Here is an 18,350-nt window from a genome sequence, read left to right as displayed (position 1 = left end):
AAAACCACTATTTGGTATATCACATATGATTAGATGATGAGCTAGAATCTACCTATCCATTGGATAGATATATTTTAAATAGACGCGATGGATTAAGAAAAGAGGAAGCAAAATTATTAAGTCCTCACTTGCTAGCACGTGGGAAATTATTCACCTATTTTTTTTTTGTAACATCACTCTTTTGTAATCTGGACACATTCTTCGCATTTTAATTAAGGGGTGTCATTGAAAGAAGGGGTGCAATATTGTGGTCAATTCCTTTTTCAAAGCCGGCTGCGGCTACATGAGCCCTACCTGCGTGCCATAGATGACCCACGAAGAAAAATAAATCGAGAATGAAGTGAGAAGTTGCTAACCAATGTTAGAGAGATACATAGTTTACGGCATTAATCTCGGTATCTACCCCATCTACGAAGTTTATGGAGCCTAGGGGTGCATGAGTCATATAGTTTGTGGATCATCACTCCTACCATGGTTGTACATCTCTTTTCAACTTACCAAGATCTAAACACTTTGGACCTCTTAGAGGTTCTAACCAAGGAGCACGAAGATCATAGACTCGCATGGTTTCGCCCCAAAAAACTTTTTGCAGTGGGGGAATGCATTAGGTGTTTTCCTAACCTAGTAGGTCTCGCGACGGAACCTATGTTCACACGGAGACGTTGGTGTCTAGCGAGGAAGGTAAGAGCTTGATTGTGAGAAGATTCTAGACTGGGACCATAAAATTCAACGGGATTTACTGTGTTGGCACCTATTTGATTGTATGTATTGAATATTAGTCATACTTGTAGAGTTTGCTAAGGTTCGTACAATCATACCCCTTAAAATGGATGAATGTGCTAAATAATGGTGGCGCTATTCTCCTATGTGAAATAATCACTTCTACTGTTAGTAAGTAGGGGTTTTGGCTTCAAGTGTATTAGGTGGAGAAATGTAAGCAAGAATCAAAATGGATAGATATTGAAATTTAAATAGTGCTGTAGGAACCTCGACCTTGTACGGGTGATGAATGCATCAAATTCCACTAATTGCCTATTGTGCACCCAACAAAAGGTTTCAATTTAGTCCCCAAAGAGTTGGTCTAATGGTAAGGCTTTGGCCTTGCAACCTACGGGTTGTGGGTTCAAATCCCCTGTTGGGTCATACTCTAGAGGGACACCTTGTGCTCACTTGGTGTTCATGTTGCTAGGGCTCTTGCCCTTGGACACTTGAGTGCATCCTCCTCTTGGGTTGGGTCACCCGAGGAGGAGGTTCCTAGCTGGTTGTTGCGAGTTCTCTCCGTTGTTCCCAGCACGTGGTGCATCAATTAGAATCTTATAATTTGAACAAGTTGGCATAAAAATTTTCAATAGTAAAATATATGCCTAATATTGGGATCACATTGGGCTATTCACTTGAGATGCTATGACTTTAACATTTGTTGTCAGTTGTTAGTCTATGGCTTTAACCAACAATTACTTCATAAGAAAACCAAATGAAGTCTTTCAAAATCATTTTTGGCCAAGCCCATCAAGATGAGTGATGGCCTTTTGATGGAAATCAAGATAGACAATGACCTGCGAATAATAAAAAGAAGCAGGAAAAGTAAAAATTATTATAAGTGGAGCATTTTTTGAAACCTCTAAGGATGTCAATATATCTTTGTGTCCTACTTTTGCATATTATTGTTTTATCAAATACTTTACCAAACTCTTAAAGTTTGAACTAAGTAGAAATTTAGTTAATCTAGTTATTTTAAAATTTTGACATGGATAGCAATTGATAGGCTCTTTGACACCTATAATACGTATCTAAAGTTAACAAAATATGCTGTCTTATTTATATGGATGCAAGTGAGATATGTTGGGATAAAAGCGGTGTGCCTCATTCCCCGACTGGATGCACAAGAGATGTCCATCACTTATACACACCTTATTCTTTACTAGATAGAAAAATACACATATTGTGGTGAGCTTCTCCACCCACATCCTATGTTCTCTCTCTCTCTCTCTCTCTCTCTCTCTCTCTCTCTCTCTCTCTCTCTCTCTCTCCGTCTCTTCGCACATGCACCACATTCGCTCACTCACAAATGGTATCAAAGCGCATGGAGATCACGGGGAGCATGGTAATGTTGAGAGATTTGAGGCGATAGCTTGCTCGCTCTCTACGGTGAAGATATCAAGAAAGATTGGCAGCTTTGTGAGAATGCAATGGGAGCTTGGAGCTTGGGAGCTAAGCTGAGAATGATGTATACTCTTATGGAAGCTCAGAAGAGGCTGTGGAAGGTAGTGTCTAGATGAAGGTGCTTCCCTAAAGTCTATGTGCGCAGCATCACGGTTTTCAAATTTGTTTTTCTCCTTGTAGAGAGCAGATATGAAAATTCTACCAACCATGCCTCTCTGTTTTAACGCGATCTACAACTTTGCAAATTAAACTTTTTGCAAATTCCTCATCATTTTGCTGATATTCAGTATAGATTGACTGTATAAGAAAAAATTTAGGCTTTTTGTTTTCGCGCAGTGTCCGAGTTTGGTGCACTTTTGGAAGCACGGCAGATACTCGAAGTTGAGTGCATAAATTTTGAGTTGAAATGAAATTTCATCTTGTGTAGAGCTTGTGGTTTGAGGGTGTTTTGGTAGCTTTGGACAAAGAATCACGGAGGCATTTACACACCATTGAAGCGGTCTCTTGAGAGACACGATTTTTTGAGCACACTAATGGAGCTTCTTCCAAAGGTTTTAACATGACACATTTTGCAGAGATTTGACGCTTATTGATTGCGGACATAATGCGCATTATTGCTTGTGTTTGAGATTGGCAGCTTATTGCTTATTTGGGTTTGATAGCTATTTTACTGCCGAAACTCTGGCAAATTTTTTCCAGCAGTTTTGTGTGCATGATTTGATGTGATCCAAGTCGTGATTGTAGGTTGCACTCAGGGCTCGTGCGGTATTCTCTACAAGTGGGAGGTTAGTGCATGTATGTCTCGATATCACACTGGGTGAGCTTGGCGATTAGCTCACAAGTTTTGCAGTGTCTTGTGAAATAGGTACAACTCATATATTGACATTGTGGGAGCTTTATGCTCATTGATTCTGGTCAAGGGATTCTTGGATTGTTTGCCATTGTGTTTTGGCATTGTTTATTTCCTTATTTTTTGGTGACATTTTGCTCCAGTTACAAAGGAGACTCTGTCCATTTTTTGCAAGTTTTATGCGTTTTGTGATAGGTGCTAGAGAGCCATTTTAGCAAAGTTTTCTCTCTCTTTCTCCGTTTGTGTGTGTGTGTCTCTCTCTCTCTCTCTCTCTCTCTCTCTCTCTCTCTCTCTCTCTCTCTCTCTCTCTCTCCCCCCTTCCTCTCAGAGCTTGCTTAACCTTCTAAACTTTGACATAGTAGAGCGTGTACACTACTTTACCTCTATCAACATTATTTGCTATAACTTGTAGGTTGGTGCTTTCAAATCCATGGTTATTGGAGGTGGGTTATCTCAACAAATGTATATTTTCACATATCTTAGTCCAAGTTGGAAAGAAATAGTACACCACAAGAAATATCTTTATTGTATAAATTGCAAATGTTGAGCTCATGCATGATTTTGTTTGGTCAGATCTTCAAAAGAAAAGCATGGTACAAGGTGGGCTCATATGCTGTTGGTTGAGTGGTACTCATGGAAAAGGCTCAAGGCTATTTGGCATAACGTGACTTTTAGAGGGCAACACAAAACTCTCCTCAAGAAATACAATTGCTTAGTGGAATGAGGCTCTCACTACATCAAGAACCACCATGATGACATGGGGGCAGACCTAGTAGGGAAATACAAAATCTTTCCAAGAGCCATGCACTCTTTCCTAGCATCGAGGCTCCCCTATTAGTGATAGTTTTATGTGCTAGGTCACCATGACACACCATGTCATGGAATGGATGCAAGAACTATCATGGAACTTCCCCTTGTAAACTCTTCACATGAATGTACCTTGATCAAAGTTAATGTGAAGAAATTTGGACTCTACTATTTGTTCCTATGCAAGAGCACTCTAGCTCTACCATATTTGAGCTTCTTGGTAGATTTGTAAACATTTTAAATGTAATTTTACTTATTTTTTGGAATTATTTTACATAAGGAATAAACCTGTGTGAAATTCCCACCGTGCAATTGTGGCATCAAAATTAAACACCATGTTGTCAAAATAAAGTTGTTGTGTGACCACAAATCAAGGTCCATTTTCACCATCTTTCCTTGAGCCCTTTTATTTCTATCACCGTAAGAAGGATTTGCATGTAATGATTACGTTAATATGACTCAAAACCAAAGTGAGACTTATTGTATGTTGCATGCCACATTTGGCTCTAGAAAAAAAGGCTACAATGAACTACCTGTAATGCAAAGGCTCCGATTTGATGGGAAATATTGGGTTATTGATGAGGTGGCTCATTGGAGCTTTGATTACATAACAAATGATTATGCACACCACATAGTTTCTTCAGAAAGCTAGCAAGCTCCACTCTCAAAGAGGAGAAAGTAGCAAGTTCCTCATTGTATTGTTTGGCCAAGACAAGGAGTTCATTGATCATTTTAGAGATCATCTTGCAGCAGTTGTGTGAAGTTCTTTTGTCAAGAGTGGCAAGTATTTTAACACACTCATTAAAAGAGGTCATACAAAAAATATAAGACTTATTTTCTTGGGCTAAAGAAGATCCATATTAATTGTGAGGCTTCTAGAGTGCTATTCCATTTGAGAACAAGTGAGCTAGCTTTGGATAAAGTTGTGAGGACAACTCTAAACCCTGAGAAAGGGCCAAAGTGTTAGGAAATAGGACGTAGCTATGTAGATAATAGAGTAGCTTACTTAATGGAGAGAGACAATAATTCACACATGAGAGATTATATAGCGCACGCACGCACGCACACGCACGCACGCACGCACGCACACACACACACACACACACACACATCACGATATACGTGGTTCACCCAATGTGGGCTACATCCATGAGAAAGCAGCCACTCAATGGATTTAGTACTTCAAACAAGAAGTAAGTTACAAAGAGATTATGCCCTTAATAGAGCTCCCGCCTTGCTTCACTCTCACCACCTCACATCAACTTCACAATGCACCATAATGCAATTTGTGTGTAGAAGAGGTCTCCTTTTTATAGGCCAAAAGGGCTGCCCTCTCTCATGAGAGGTAGCCTTATGTAGCCGCCCTTGTGTAGTCAAGTCCAAGTTGGGGACTCTCCAATGCGTCCATGTGTGGCTGTACTTGAGAAGACATGTCCGCCTTGAAATCGGTCACCGATCACTGGCCATTGACTATCGGCCGGTGGGCCTCGATCATTTTTTGGCCGCCGTTCGGCCATAATATTTTGGTGAAAAGGAATATTTCGATGAGCATTTTATCATGCACAATGGCTTCTCCTCATAACGCGGGCCTTACAAATATGTTTTTTTAATACACAAAATTACAAGGGGTAAATCAGGCTCCATACGTAACAATCTCCCTCTTGGAGACTGATCTCCACACCAGACCTGTGACTGCTTTCCATCTTGGCTTCTTATTCTTGAATGCCGATTGAAGATGAGAAAAATCCCAGCTTCTCCTTTTTGACTACCTTTTAGAACATGTCTGCAGGATTTGCACTTGTGTGCACCTTTTCTAGCTTTAGATGTCCTTCTTCCAAAAGAGTGTGTATGAAGTGATATCTCACCTCAATGTGCTTTTTCCTTGACCGAAAGGATGAATTCTTTGCAAGATGAATGGCGCTTTATTGTCACTATACAAGAACAATTGTCTTGCTTGTATACAAGCTTCTCCAAGAATCTATGAAGCCTGCTTTCCTCCTTTATTGCTACATATTTTGCTTCTTTGTAGAAAGTGAGACCACCTTCTGCAACTTTGAAGCCCAACTTACTGCTGTGCCTCCAATTGTGAAGACATAGCCAATAGTGCTCCTTCAAGTGGCTTTGTCACCTACCATATCTGCATCAGCATGTCCTTGCAAGAAAATGTCAGTGCCTTCAAAATACAAAGCATTTGTGGTTCTCCCCTTTAGATACCTAAGTATCCACTTCAGCTTGCCAATGCTCTTTACCTGGATTATCCATGAACCTACTTACAACTCTCACTGCATGTGAAATATTTGGCCTTGTCCAGACCATAGCATACATTAGAGAACCTACCACTGCATCATATGGAACTTTTGTCATATAGGCTATCTCCTCTTGTGTCTTTGGACACATATCCTTGGTTAGTTTAAAGTGACTAGCAAAAGGTGTAGAAATCAATTTTGTATCTTGCATTACGAAACTTTCTAATACCTTCTTGATGTAATCCTCTTGAGATAGCTTTCCTGTCTTCTTCATCCTGTCCCTTGATGTCTTCATACTGAGTATCCTCTTTGTAGAACCTAAATATTTCATTGAAAAAGGTTTAGACAACTCCTCTTTTAGGTCTTTGATGTCATGCATGTTAGCACTTGCAATCAACATGTCATCAACATACAACATTAGGATGATGAACTTCCCATCTCCCAAATTCTTTGTGTAGACGCAGTGATGTGAGTTGCATCTTCTAAATCCGTGATCCAACATCCATCGATCGAACTTCAAGAACCACTGTCTTGATGCTTGCTTTAAACCATACAAGCTTTTTTTTAATATGCAAACCATTTTCTCCTTAACTTTTACTTCATATCCCTTTGGTTGAAGAATGTAAATTTCCTCCTCTAAGTCACCGTGAGGGAATTCCGTATTTACATCCATTTTCTCAAGATTTAAATCATGAGCGGCCACAAGCCTTAAGACAAGCCTAATTGAGTTCATTTTTACAACATGAGAAAATATTTTATCGAATTCAATACCTTTCTTTTGAGAAAATCCTTTTACCACAAGCCTGGACATGTACCTTTTCTTCCTTCAGCTTATACACCCATTTGTTCTGTAGTGCCCGCTTGCCTTTAGGCAACTCAACCAACTCCCATGTTTGGCTGCGATGTAATGAGTGCATCTCCACTTACATGCTCTTCATCCATTCTTCTTTGGATTCATGTTGCATAGATTTTTCATATGATTCTCGATCTCCAGAATCTGAGACCAAGAGAAGGTTGAAGAAAGGAACAAACCATCCGGAGGTCTACTTGCTCTTGTGGATCTTTGGGGAATAGATTGAGGCTCCTCATTTGGTTGATGTTGTTGCAAGTTGTCATTGTTTGCACTCCTTCATCTTCACCGTCCTCAAGCTCCATGTACTTATCACCTGTTTCTTTTGTTTTTCTTCTTTCCAAGTAATCTTTGTACATATTTTGTTCATTGAAAATTACATACCTACTTCTAAATATTTTACCATCTTCAGGATTCCATAGGCGATACCCAAAGTCAGCTTCTCCATAGCCAATGAAGAAACACTGTTGGGACTTTGCATCTAGCTTTGACCTTGAGCTCCTATCTATGTGCATGAAAGCCACGCACCCAAACACTTTGAGAAATGCATAATTCATTGCTTTACCTGTCCATGCCTCTTTTGGAACTACCCCATCCAATGTTGTTGAGGGTGACCGATTGATCAAGTACACAGACATACTTACTACTTCTACCCAAAGCTCAAGCGGTAGGCATGCATATAGCTGCATGCTTCGTGCTCGCTCTATGATTGTTTTATTCATCCTTTCCAAAGTTTCATTTTGTTGAGGTGTTCTTGAAGTTTTCCTTTGCCTTTGAATGCCATTGCTAGCACAAAAGCTTTCAAAAGCTTGCATGCAATATTCGCCTCCATTGTCGGATATGAAGCAACGAACCTTGGTACCTGCTTCATTCTCCACAAAGGCTTTCCATCTTTGAAATATGGAAGACACATCGGATTTATTCTTCATTACATAAACCCATGTTTTCCTAGTGGCATCGTCTATGAATGTTACATAATACAATGAGCCAGCAAGTGATGGTCTACTTGCAGGACTCCAAACATCAGAATGAACGAACTCAAGTTTTTTTATTTTTTTCTTTCATTTCCTAATTTTTGAAAATTTACCTCTTTTGTTTACTGTAAACACAATCTTCAGAGAACTCTAAGTCCAGTTCTTTCAAACCTGGTAGAAGCTTCTTTGATTGAAGGATTTGCATTCTTTTGGTACTCATATGCCCAAGCCGGTAGTGCCACACCGCATTGTCGACTTCTATAGCTATTGCACAAGTTGAAGATTGTGTGGTGACAGTACACAAGTAAAGTGTACCAACCTTTTCTCCTTTGGCAACGATCAAAGATCCCTTTGAAATCTTTCAGCGTTTGTTCTCAAATGCAATGTTGTGACCTTCATCATCCAATTATCCTGTAGAGATCAAATTTTTGCAAAGTGAAGGAACATGCCAAACATCTTTAAGCTTCCATTCATTTCCATTAGTAGTTTTGACACAAACTATACCATTGCCAAAAAATGTCACAAGCTTCATCATCTCCCAAGTATACATACCCAAAATTACCTTTGGTGTAATCTTGGAAATGCTGCTTGTGCAGTGTCGCATGGAATGAAGCCTTGGAATCTACTATCCAGGAATTAGACACATTGTCTAATGAGAGAATTAGAGCATCTTGCTCTACTTCACTTGCCATATTGGCCTCCAATGTTGGCTTGTTGTCTTGAGACTCCGACTCCTTTTTCTTCTTCTTGGACCAACAATCTTTCTTGATGTGGCCCTTCTTGCCACAGTTCCAACATTCAAGAACTGACTTTGTGCGTGACTTGATTCGCCTTGAATAATCATGACCCTTTTGGTTTTTGAACCTCTCCTTAGATCTTCCTACTGTTTCCACTGACAATGCAGCACTTGATGATTCACATGTGCTTCTCCTTTGCATTTCCTCGCTTAGGAGAACACCCACAACATAATCAAACTTAAGAATATTCGTGCCAGAGATAGAGCTACTTATAGCCATCACAAGGTATCCCAACTATCCGGTAGAGAGGATAGTATAAGGAGAGCTCGCACTTCATCATCAAAATTGACCTTCACCGATCGAAGTTGACTTATGTTGGTGTTAAAGTTGTTTAGGTGTTCTGCAACTGAACCATTCTCTGCCATCTTTAAATTGAACAAGCGCTTTATGAGAAATACCTTAAAGGATGCCGAAGGTTTCTCGTAGAGGCCGTCAAGTGACTTCATCAAGTCCTTCGTGGTCTTCATCTCCGAAATGTTGAAGGAAACCATTGATGCCAAGCTTAGCCAGATTGTTCCTAATGCCTTTTGGTCAAGAACAATCCATGCTTCATCTGTCCTTGTTTGCGGGCTTCTTTGCAAGATCGCCTAGTGGAAAATAAAGATCCATTTGGTAGAGATAATCTTCAATTTGCATGTTCCAATGTTGGTAGTTCTTTCCATTGAACTTCTCAATCTTGAGCTCTTCCCTTCCTCAGCCATTACTCCCACTCAATTCAAGGAATCCTTCCTTGAGATACTTTAGCTATAATTAGATCTTGCTTTGATACCTATTGTTAGGAAATAGGATGTAGCTATATAGTGATAGCCGTTTTTCGGCTCTCATAAAATATTTTAAGAAGCCACTTCACCCCACAAAAACACCCTAGCACAATGACTAGGCTCGTTTTTTTTCATTGTAAATGGTGTGCGTGCGTTTAGGATTTTTTATCTTTTTTTTTTTCAAATCATTGAGCAAGTCATTGAGCTAGGAGACAAAAAAATTAATTTATATTATTACTGTCCTCTTTACATGTAAATATTTTCTATCAAATAAAGGACCTAAGTTTAAAGGGTTTTTTTTCATTTTTTTGTATTTATATAAATATATATTCCTAGGTGTGCGTTATCAGGCCTAAGTATGCTAGCTTCCATCGTGTGTCATTCCTTATACATATTTTAATATCATTTTATCCCTTAAGCTCCACTCACACAAGCCTTGAAAAACCCTTATGTGACTTCACCGTAAAAATATACCAATAACCTTATCGGTTCCGTCATATTTTTTTCCATCCCTCCCATTTAAATATTCACAAGTAAATAGATTTCATCTTCAAATAAATTCCATAAATCACTCAAAGTAGAGAATAAATGAGGGTCCCTTCCCTGATGATTTTCCTCCCTTTATTTTATATATTTTTTACCACCATGCATCCCATGTGTCCATTTTTCATGACTAGCTAGCCTATCTTTTTATCCCACAAGTATATATTATATTTGATACTTATCCTATACCATACATGTGTGCAAGCTCCTTGGAAATATTATGTCATGGTTGATGTATGGGGGGCTCACTTGGAAGACTACAAAGGAAAAAGAATCAAATAGTGACCCACTTCAAGCTTTATTAGGTGTTGCAGGGACAACTTTTTGCTCGAATTTTGGCACCTTCTTATGATCCGAATTTGAGGATACTTCCAAAAGACAAAACATAGCTCGTGAGCTGAAGTATTTTTCAAACTTTTTTCAGAAATTTTGAAGTCAATGACGATTTTACATGAAATTTATGGCCGACTTCAAAACTGCCACCTCATACACCAAAAAAATCTTCCTATTTCTCTCACCCTTCCACACACCTACTCACTCTTACACACTCCTCCCTCTCCCTCCCACTCCCATACCTGCAACTCCCATGTTCTAATTCACCATCTTCACCATTGCCACTTCTCTCACACCTCCATAGCCTTCATCCTCCATTTCTACACCCTATGTGCTCCCCTTTCTCTCTACATATATGTCCATATTACCATATCCTCTTCAACTTTCTAAAGAACTCCAAAAAATAAGCAAAAATCCAAGGTTAACCTCTACAAATGAAGGCTTTTATCATGAATTATTCAAGGTTTTGAGATAATATAGCTTCATCGACACGTGCAACTTCGCCATGCTGACCGCTTCTTCTTCCGGTGCTGTAAAGAGGTAATGCCAACTTCTCCAAAGCTTCAACGTCTATTTACAAGCTTATCCCTTCTCTAACCTTGCTCATCATATATTTCACCATTTGGTGAATGATTTTGTAAATGTTTTCTAGTGATTATTACTAACTACTAACCACTAACCTTATTGTAAAAATGCACCCTCTACTATCTATTAGAGTAGGCACTCCCAAATTATTCACTCAATCCTCTCTCCTTTCACCCTCAATAATTCTCTTCCCTTGAGCCCACATCCATGTGACTCAAAGGACAAGAATGACCCACCCTCATTGAAAAAAAAATAAAGTTGCATAATGTTTTATTTCTTCAAACAAACTTGATTAGGCCTAATCCTAATCGGAGCTTCTAAAACATATAAATAGAGCCCTTCTCTCCCTTGTAAATCATCACAGGATCACACTACACCACACCATTCTCAACACATAACATACCACTCTTCAAGCCTAGTTGTGTAGAGTGTGTGCATTGTGAGTGCTCTATTCGATTACTACACATAGGTGCATGGAGAAGTTTGAAGTTAGTGGAGTGATGCCATACTCTTCATCACACTTGTAGCCTACTCTTGTGCATAAATAAGATGTATAGTTTTGGGTGCAATCGTATGCTCCAACTACGACTCTTCGCTCCAAATTGATTTGATAAGCTGGCTCATCAGGTGGTTGAAGGTATATTGTCCTTGAAGTCTGTCCTGCCATTTCATGCTTGGTGGTTTGAGGGCTTGTTGAATTTTTTGCCTAAAAAGTCAATTGTAAGAGGGTGCTCGATGAGAGGGCTCCCGTGACCCTAAGACAATTTGTGTATTGGAAAGAAGGTCAAGTTTTGTGTTGTCTCTCTATTTCTCATCAAGCTTTGTGTGCATCTAGTCTTTAAGGCTAAGACTGAGTTGCTCAAGTTGATTTGTGCTCTTTACCTCTCTCTGGCATGGTGAAGGTTCCTGTTTGGTGTGTGTGGCTATCTTGCATTCCCGTCCCTTTGTGTGTTTGATTACAAGGAGATATCGCGTGCTAGTTTGCATCTACAACTAGGTGGTGCCCCTTTTCTTGTTTGGTTTCTGGATGTGGGTTGTTGTTATCTTTGAATGTGCTTGCCCCAGCCCCAATTGAGCAGCACGGGAGCCTCGAAGGGTGTTTAGAGGCCACTCTTCTTGTTGCCTGCCCCGGACCGCCTTAGTAGATAATAGATAGCTTACTTAATGCAGAGAGAAGGATTTTCACACACGAGAGTTAGAGAGAGAGAGAGAGAGAGAGAGAGAGAGAGAGAGAGAGAGAGAGAGAGAGAGAGAGAGAGAGAGAGAGAGAGCATGATATATGTGGTTCACCCAATGTAGACTACATTAACAGGAAAGCAGTCACTCAATGGCTTTAGTACTTCAAAGAAGAAGTAGGTTACAAAGGGATTATACCCTTAATAGAGCTCCTGCGTTGCTTCACTGTCACCACGTCACATCAACTTCACAATGCACCTTAATGCATTTTGTGTGTAGAAGAGGCCTCCTTTTATAGGCCAAAAGGGTGAGAGAGGGCAACCCTCTCATGAGAGGCCAAAACGGCTGCCCTCTCTCATGAGAGACAGCTGTGTGTAGATGCCCTTGTGTAGACTCTCCAATGTGCCATATGTGGCCGTCCTTGAGAAGACAAGTCTGCCTTGAAATCGGCCACCGGACATAGGCCATTGACTTTTAACTTTTGGCCACCAGCCATTGTCTCCGCTGCTGGCCAACCGGCCAACATATTAGCCATTTTTCGACCACTTTCTGGATGCCGTCCGACCATAATATTTCGATGAAGGCTCGAGCCGGCCGTGAATTTTTGGTGTTTTGACGAGTGTTTTTTCTTCATGTACATGGCTTCTCCTCATAATGGGGGCCTTACAAATGTGCTTTTTAATACAAGAAATTACAAGGGGTAAATCAGTCTCCATACTTAACACAAAGCCTATCATTTATCCAAAAAAGATATAGAAATCCATCATTTATTCACAGTACACAACTTTCTAGTTTTGAGCTTTCCGTTCTAGGAAGTGCTTAGATTTCCCCTCATTCAAGCTGTCCATTGAACATAGTCTTTGCCCTTGAAAAATACATCAAATTTATAAAAACTCTAAGGGATAATGAAATTGGTAGTTCCTATACCTTAAGCCAATTGAGTAGAGGATGTAGCTCTATGAGCTGCACACTCATCTTGGGCATGGGTTAGATAGAAATTTTAGGCATGCCTATCTTGAGGTCACTTTGATGTAGACTATTTCCCATCCAAGTTGACCTCAAAGATTAGCTGGCTGTTGTGAAAACATTGGTTTTCTCTCAATGACCTAAAGAGGATAGTCTCATCCAATATGCAGGGTCTTGATGAGCCCAAGTATATATTCCAGAGAGGAAAACTAAGAAAGGAGCTTTAGACATGCCTTGTGGATAGTGTGATTGATGTAATTATTCTCCAAGAGCACCACCTCTGTGAGAGCCATATCGAGCATTGTGGAATGATCTTGCGTGGTCACTACGAGACATTTGGTCACCTTCACAAAGGAGTCTTTTCAAGAGTTGCACATTGGCTACGAGGAGTTTCTAACACAGGTAGAGACAAAGTGCTTCAAAAAAATTCTTTCAAAGCATGGTAAGGCTTTTGCATTTGAGCCACATGAGATAAGATGTGTTGATCCTTCTATTATAGCTCCTATGGTAATTTTTAAATACCTCATGACGTACCTTGGAATCTACTACCTGTTCTGGTTTCAAAGGCTCATTTGCCAAAGTTAGTAGAACTATTGAATGAAAAGATCAAAATGGGGATTTCTTGTGCTCCATACTTGCATAGGTGGTTCACAGTTCCAAAGAAGAATGGTGCTCTATGCTTTATCCAAGATATGAAACTAGTGAACAAGGTGACAATTAGAAAGGTAGGTACAGGTCCAATTGTGGATGAGTTTGCGGAGGTGTTTTCAGGGAGGGAAATCTTCTCAATGGGGGAACTCTACTCAGGGTATGATCAATTTCAACTTGTGCAATTGAAAGCACAGACTTGACAACCATGGGGACACCTTTAGGTTTGGTAAGAATTTGTACCTTGCAACAGCAGGGAGTAACCAACTCGGTTGCACATATGATGGATGGGATGAATAAGGACTTACGCGACTTTATTCCTCAAATCACAATGGTTTTCATTGATGATTTGCCTATCAAAGGATGTGAAGAAAGTGAGAAAGATGAATCTTTGGATCTCAGGGGATGTTGCAGGTTTGTGGGACAAATCACATAAATGATTGTGATAAAATGTTGTCTAGGTTGGAAGATGTGAATCTTACTTTGTCAGGGAAAAAGTCTATGTTTGGTGTCAATGAAGTGCTCATAATGGGGCACATGTGCGGGCCATATGGTAGAAAACCTCCAACAAAGGTAGATGCCATCCAAATAATGAAAGAATTCCCTAGCATCACTAAGGCTAGAAGGTTTTTGGGAGCATGTGTCTTTTATGTTATTTGGATTCCACATTATGCACAAGTAGCTGATCATCTTTATCATTTTCTTAAAAAGAATCAAAAGTTTAAATGGATAGAAGCACATGAAAAAACTAAAGGAGTTGCTCCAGTCAGCACCAACTTTGAGAAAGGTCAACTATGAGTGTCAAAAGCTAGTAATTGTGACAATATACACTATGCCTATAGGAATTGGATGGGCAATAGGACAAGATGACAAATAAGGAAAGAGATATGTGGTGAGATTTGGAGCAAAGGTACTAAGTGCTCGCCAAAGAAACTATCCACAGATAAAGAGAGAGTTATGGGATATGGTTACAACCTTGAAAAATGAGAAAGAGTACCTAAGTGGTGCATGTGTGGTTGTAGAAACAGATTGTCCAGTACTTCTTGGATGATTACAAGCTTTTAACGCCAGACATTGCTATGTTGCAGTGGATTGCCTACATTAAGTCCTTAAATCCCGAGTTTACACTTTTTGCAGGTAAAGACAATACAATGGTAGATATTCTATCAAGGGCAAGGTATGAAGATGAGTCATAGATGATTGATGAGGGGGATGTTGTGGACACAAAGTCCTATTCTATCTCTCATGTCAAAGATAACAATGTCTACATTATTAATCCACTTAAATTGTTCTTAAAAGATCTTTATTAAGGTGATTGGCTTCTTATTGGAAGCTACTTGAGTACTCTAACAAACCAGGATGATTGGTCTAAACAATAATTCAAGAGGATATGTAAGAAAGCATATGCGTACTTTTTGAGGGGTGGTTACTTGTGGAAGCATCCTAAACAAAAGGGTGTTACACCTCAAAGGGTTATATGTAAAAAAGAGACTTAAGTAAAACTCATGAAAGAGTTTCATGAGAGTCTATGGGCTAGACACAGGGATGTGTGGGCAACCTTCTCCAAGTTGAAATAAAAATATTGGTGGAAGGGTATGTATAAAGATGTATCTCAATTTCTAGAGTCATGTGTAACTTAGTCAAATGTATTCAAATGTGCGGCATCGTAATGGGCCTACATATCCACTAGCCATACACTATAAATGGGTTGTGGATCTAGTCACAATGCCTTTAGGATTCTAGCAAATGAGATACTTAGTTCTTGCACAAGAAGACCTAACTAACCAGGTGGAAGGGCGAGCATTAAGAGAAAAAACCACACATGCGGTATGCAAATTCCTTCTTGATGATGTGATTTGCTGATATGGTTGTGTGGAAAAGATCACTGTAGATAGAGGTGAACTTGATGCCAAGGAAGCAAGGGAGTTATTTTCAAAATTAAGAATCAGGCTTTCCCTTACTACGGCTTACAACCCTGAAGGCAATGGAAAGAGTGAAAGAGGACATCCTCCCGTCATTAAAGCCAAGGCTTGCAAAGGAAGAGTTGATGAGCGGATAAAATTGTTGCCATATGCTTCATGGAATGATCGTACAACTCATAGCTTAGTACTGGCTATATGCGTGCAGAATTGATGTATGGTCAAAAACCAATTTCCACATGGAATGTACTACCTTGGCAAGAGGGGATTAGCAGGGAACGTCTCCTTGCATTGTATATAAGGAATCTAGAGAGAGGACCAGAAGACATTGAGGCTGCAAAAGAGCCACTAAAAAATGCAAGGTTGAAAAACAAGGACTACTTTGATAAGCAACATCGTCTCAAGAGAAAAGCAATTGACAAAGGTGGTTGGGTTTTAGTGGATGATAGTAGCCTTGATAACCAACACACAATCATGCATAAGTTCTTAAAAAGATGGTTTGGACTGTATTTTGTAAAGCACGTACATGAAAATGCTACTTATAGCCTGTCTAAACTAGATGGTATAGAAGCAAAGGCTCCATTGTAGGGAAAAGGATCAAAGTGTTTAAGAGAAGAGAAGACAATGATCCAAAAGATGTTGAGAAAGAGGAAGAGCAAAATGCAGGTGAAGATCAAAGTGGAGATGAAGCGTTGGAGTTTCAATGAAGATGAAACCATGAAAGATCTACAATGGAATTGAAGTTACAAAAAATCAAATGTGGCACATACCAGAGGATGTGCAGGTTTAGAGGGGGTGGATGTTGTGTTGTGGTACGCACATAGTGGGAACGAATGATAGGAGATTTATTTTGTGACTTTTTATTTTCATAAGTATATTTTCCATAATGTACATATGTATATCTAAGTATAATAATAATATTATTTATCACAAGGATAACATACCCGTTAGAAAGTACTATGGGAAAAAGCGTCAATAGCTCTGCCACTTTAACTTGGGAAAAAAGGATTGCTTCTTTCTTTTTACTATCCCATCATCACCTGCACTCTAGCTAGATCCTATAGTTAGTGTAATTTTCAATATATGTATATATATATTCTATGTATTTTTCATATTTTTCTCATATTTATTTTTTAATAGCTACTAGGAAAAAATCAAATCCTAGTGGAATACTAGCTTGCATGATTTTCAAAGATACACCTATTTTAATGCATTATTGCAAGGATGCTTACAAAACTTTATCAAGGAGCTGTTAGGAAATAAGACGTAGATAAATAGATAATTGAGTAGATTACTTAATGGAGAGAGACAGATTTATATACACGAGATTATAGAGTAGAGAGAGAGAGAGAGAGAGAGAGAGAGAGAGAGAGAGAGAGAGAGAGAGAGAGAGTACACACGATATACGTGGTTCACCCAATGTGGGCTACGTCCACGGGAAAGCAGCCACTCAATGGTTTTAGAACTTCAAAACAAGAAGTAGTTTACAAAGGGATTATACCCTTAATGGAGCTCCCGCCTTGCTTCACTCTCACCACCTCACACTCACCTTGTTGCATCAACTTCACACTATGAAATGTGTGTAGAAATGGACTCCTTTTATAGGCCAAAAGGGCTGCCCTCTCTTATGAGAGACAGCCATGTGTAGCCGCCCTTGTGCGAATAAGTCCAAATCGGACCCTCCAATCCGCCCATGTGTGGCCGCCCTTGAGACGACAAGTCCGCTTTTGAATTCGGCCACTGGCCATTGAATTCGGCCACCAGCCACCGGCCATTGACTTTCGACCACCGGCCACCGGCCATTGGCCATTGACTACCGGGCACCGGCTAACCGACCGGTTGTTTTCCGACTACTTTCCGGCCGCCGTCCGGCCATAAGATTCCGGCGAAAAAGAATATTTTGGCAAAAAAAAAGTCTCGGGGACCTCCGCCCCCGAGGCCTTTAAAGTTGCCCCTGATTCTTGTTCGTGAAAATTTTGGTTTCCGATGAGTGATTTTCCTTCACGCACGATGGCTTCTCCTCATAATGGGGGCCTTACAAATGTGCGCTTTTACCACAGAATATTACAAGGGTAAATCAGGCTCCATACTTAACAATCTCCCACTTGGAGACTGATCTCCAAACCAAACCTGTGACTGCTTTCCATTCTGGCTTCTTATCCTTGAATGCCGATTGAAGATGAGCAAAAGCTCAACTTCTCCTTGTTGACCACCTTTGTAAACATGTCTGCAGGATTTTCACTTGTATGCACCTTTCCTAGCTGTAGTTGTCCCTCTTCCAAAAGAGTGCATATGAAGTGATATCTCACCTCAATGTGCTTTGTCCTTGAATGAAAGGCTGAGTTCTTCGCAAGATGGATAGCGCTTTGGCTATCACTGTACAAGACACAATTGTCTTGTTTGAATCCAAGCTCTTCTAAGAATCTGTGAAGCCACAGAATTTCTTTGCTTGCCTCCGTCATTGCTACATACTCTGCTTCCGTGGTAGAAAGTGAAACCACTTTCTGCAGCTTTGAAGCCCAGCTTACTGCTGTGCCTCCAACCGTGAACACATAGCCAGTAGTGCTCCTTCGAGTATCTTTGTCACCTGCCATATCTACATCAGCATACCCTTCTAGAAAAATATCAGTTCCTTCAAAATACAAAGCATTTGTTGTTGTCCCTTTTAGATACCTACGTATCCACTTCACAGCTTGCCAATGCTCTTTACCTGGGTTGTCCATGAACCTACT

This window comes from Adiantum capillus-veneris, chromosome 10 (genome assembly GCF_014529385.1).
Source record: "Adiantum capillus-veneris isolate H3 chromosome 10, ASM1452938v2, whole genome shotgun sequence".
NCBI lineage: Eukaryota > Viridiplantae > Streptophyta > Polypodiopsida > Polypodiales > Pteridaceae > Adiantum > Adiantum capillus-veneris.
Note: the sequence above shows the minus strand (reverse complement) of the source record.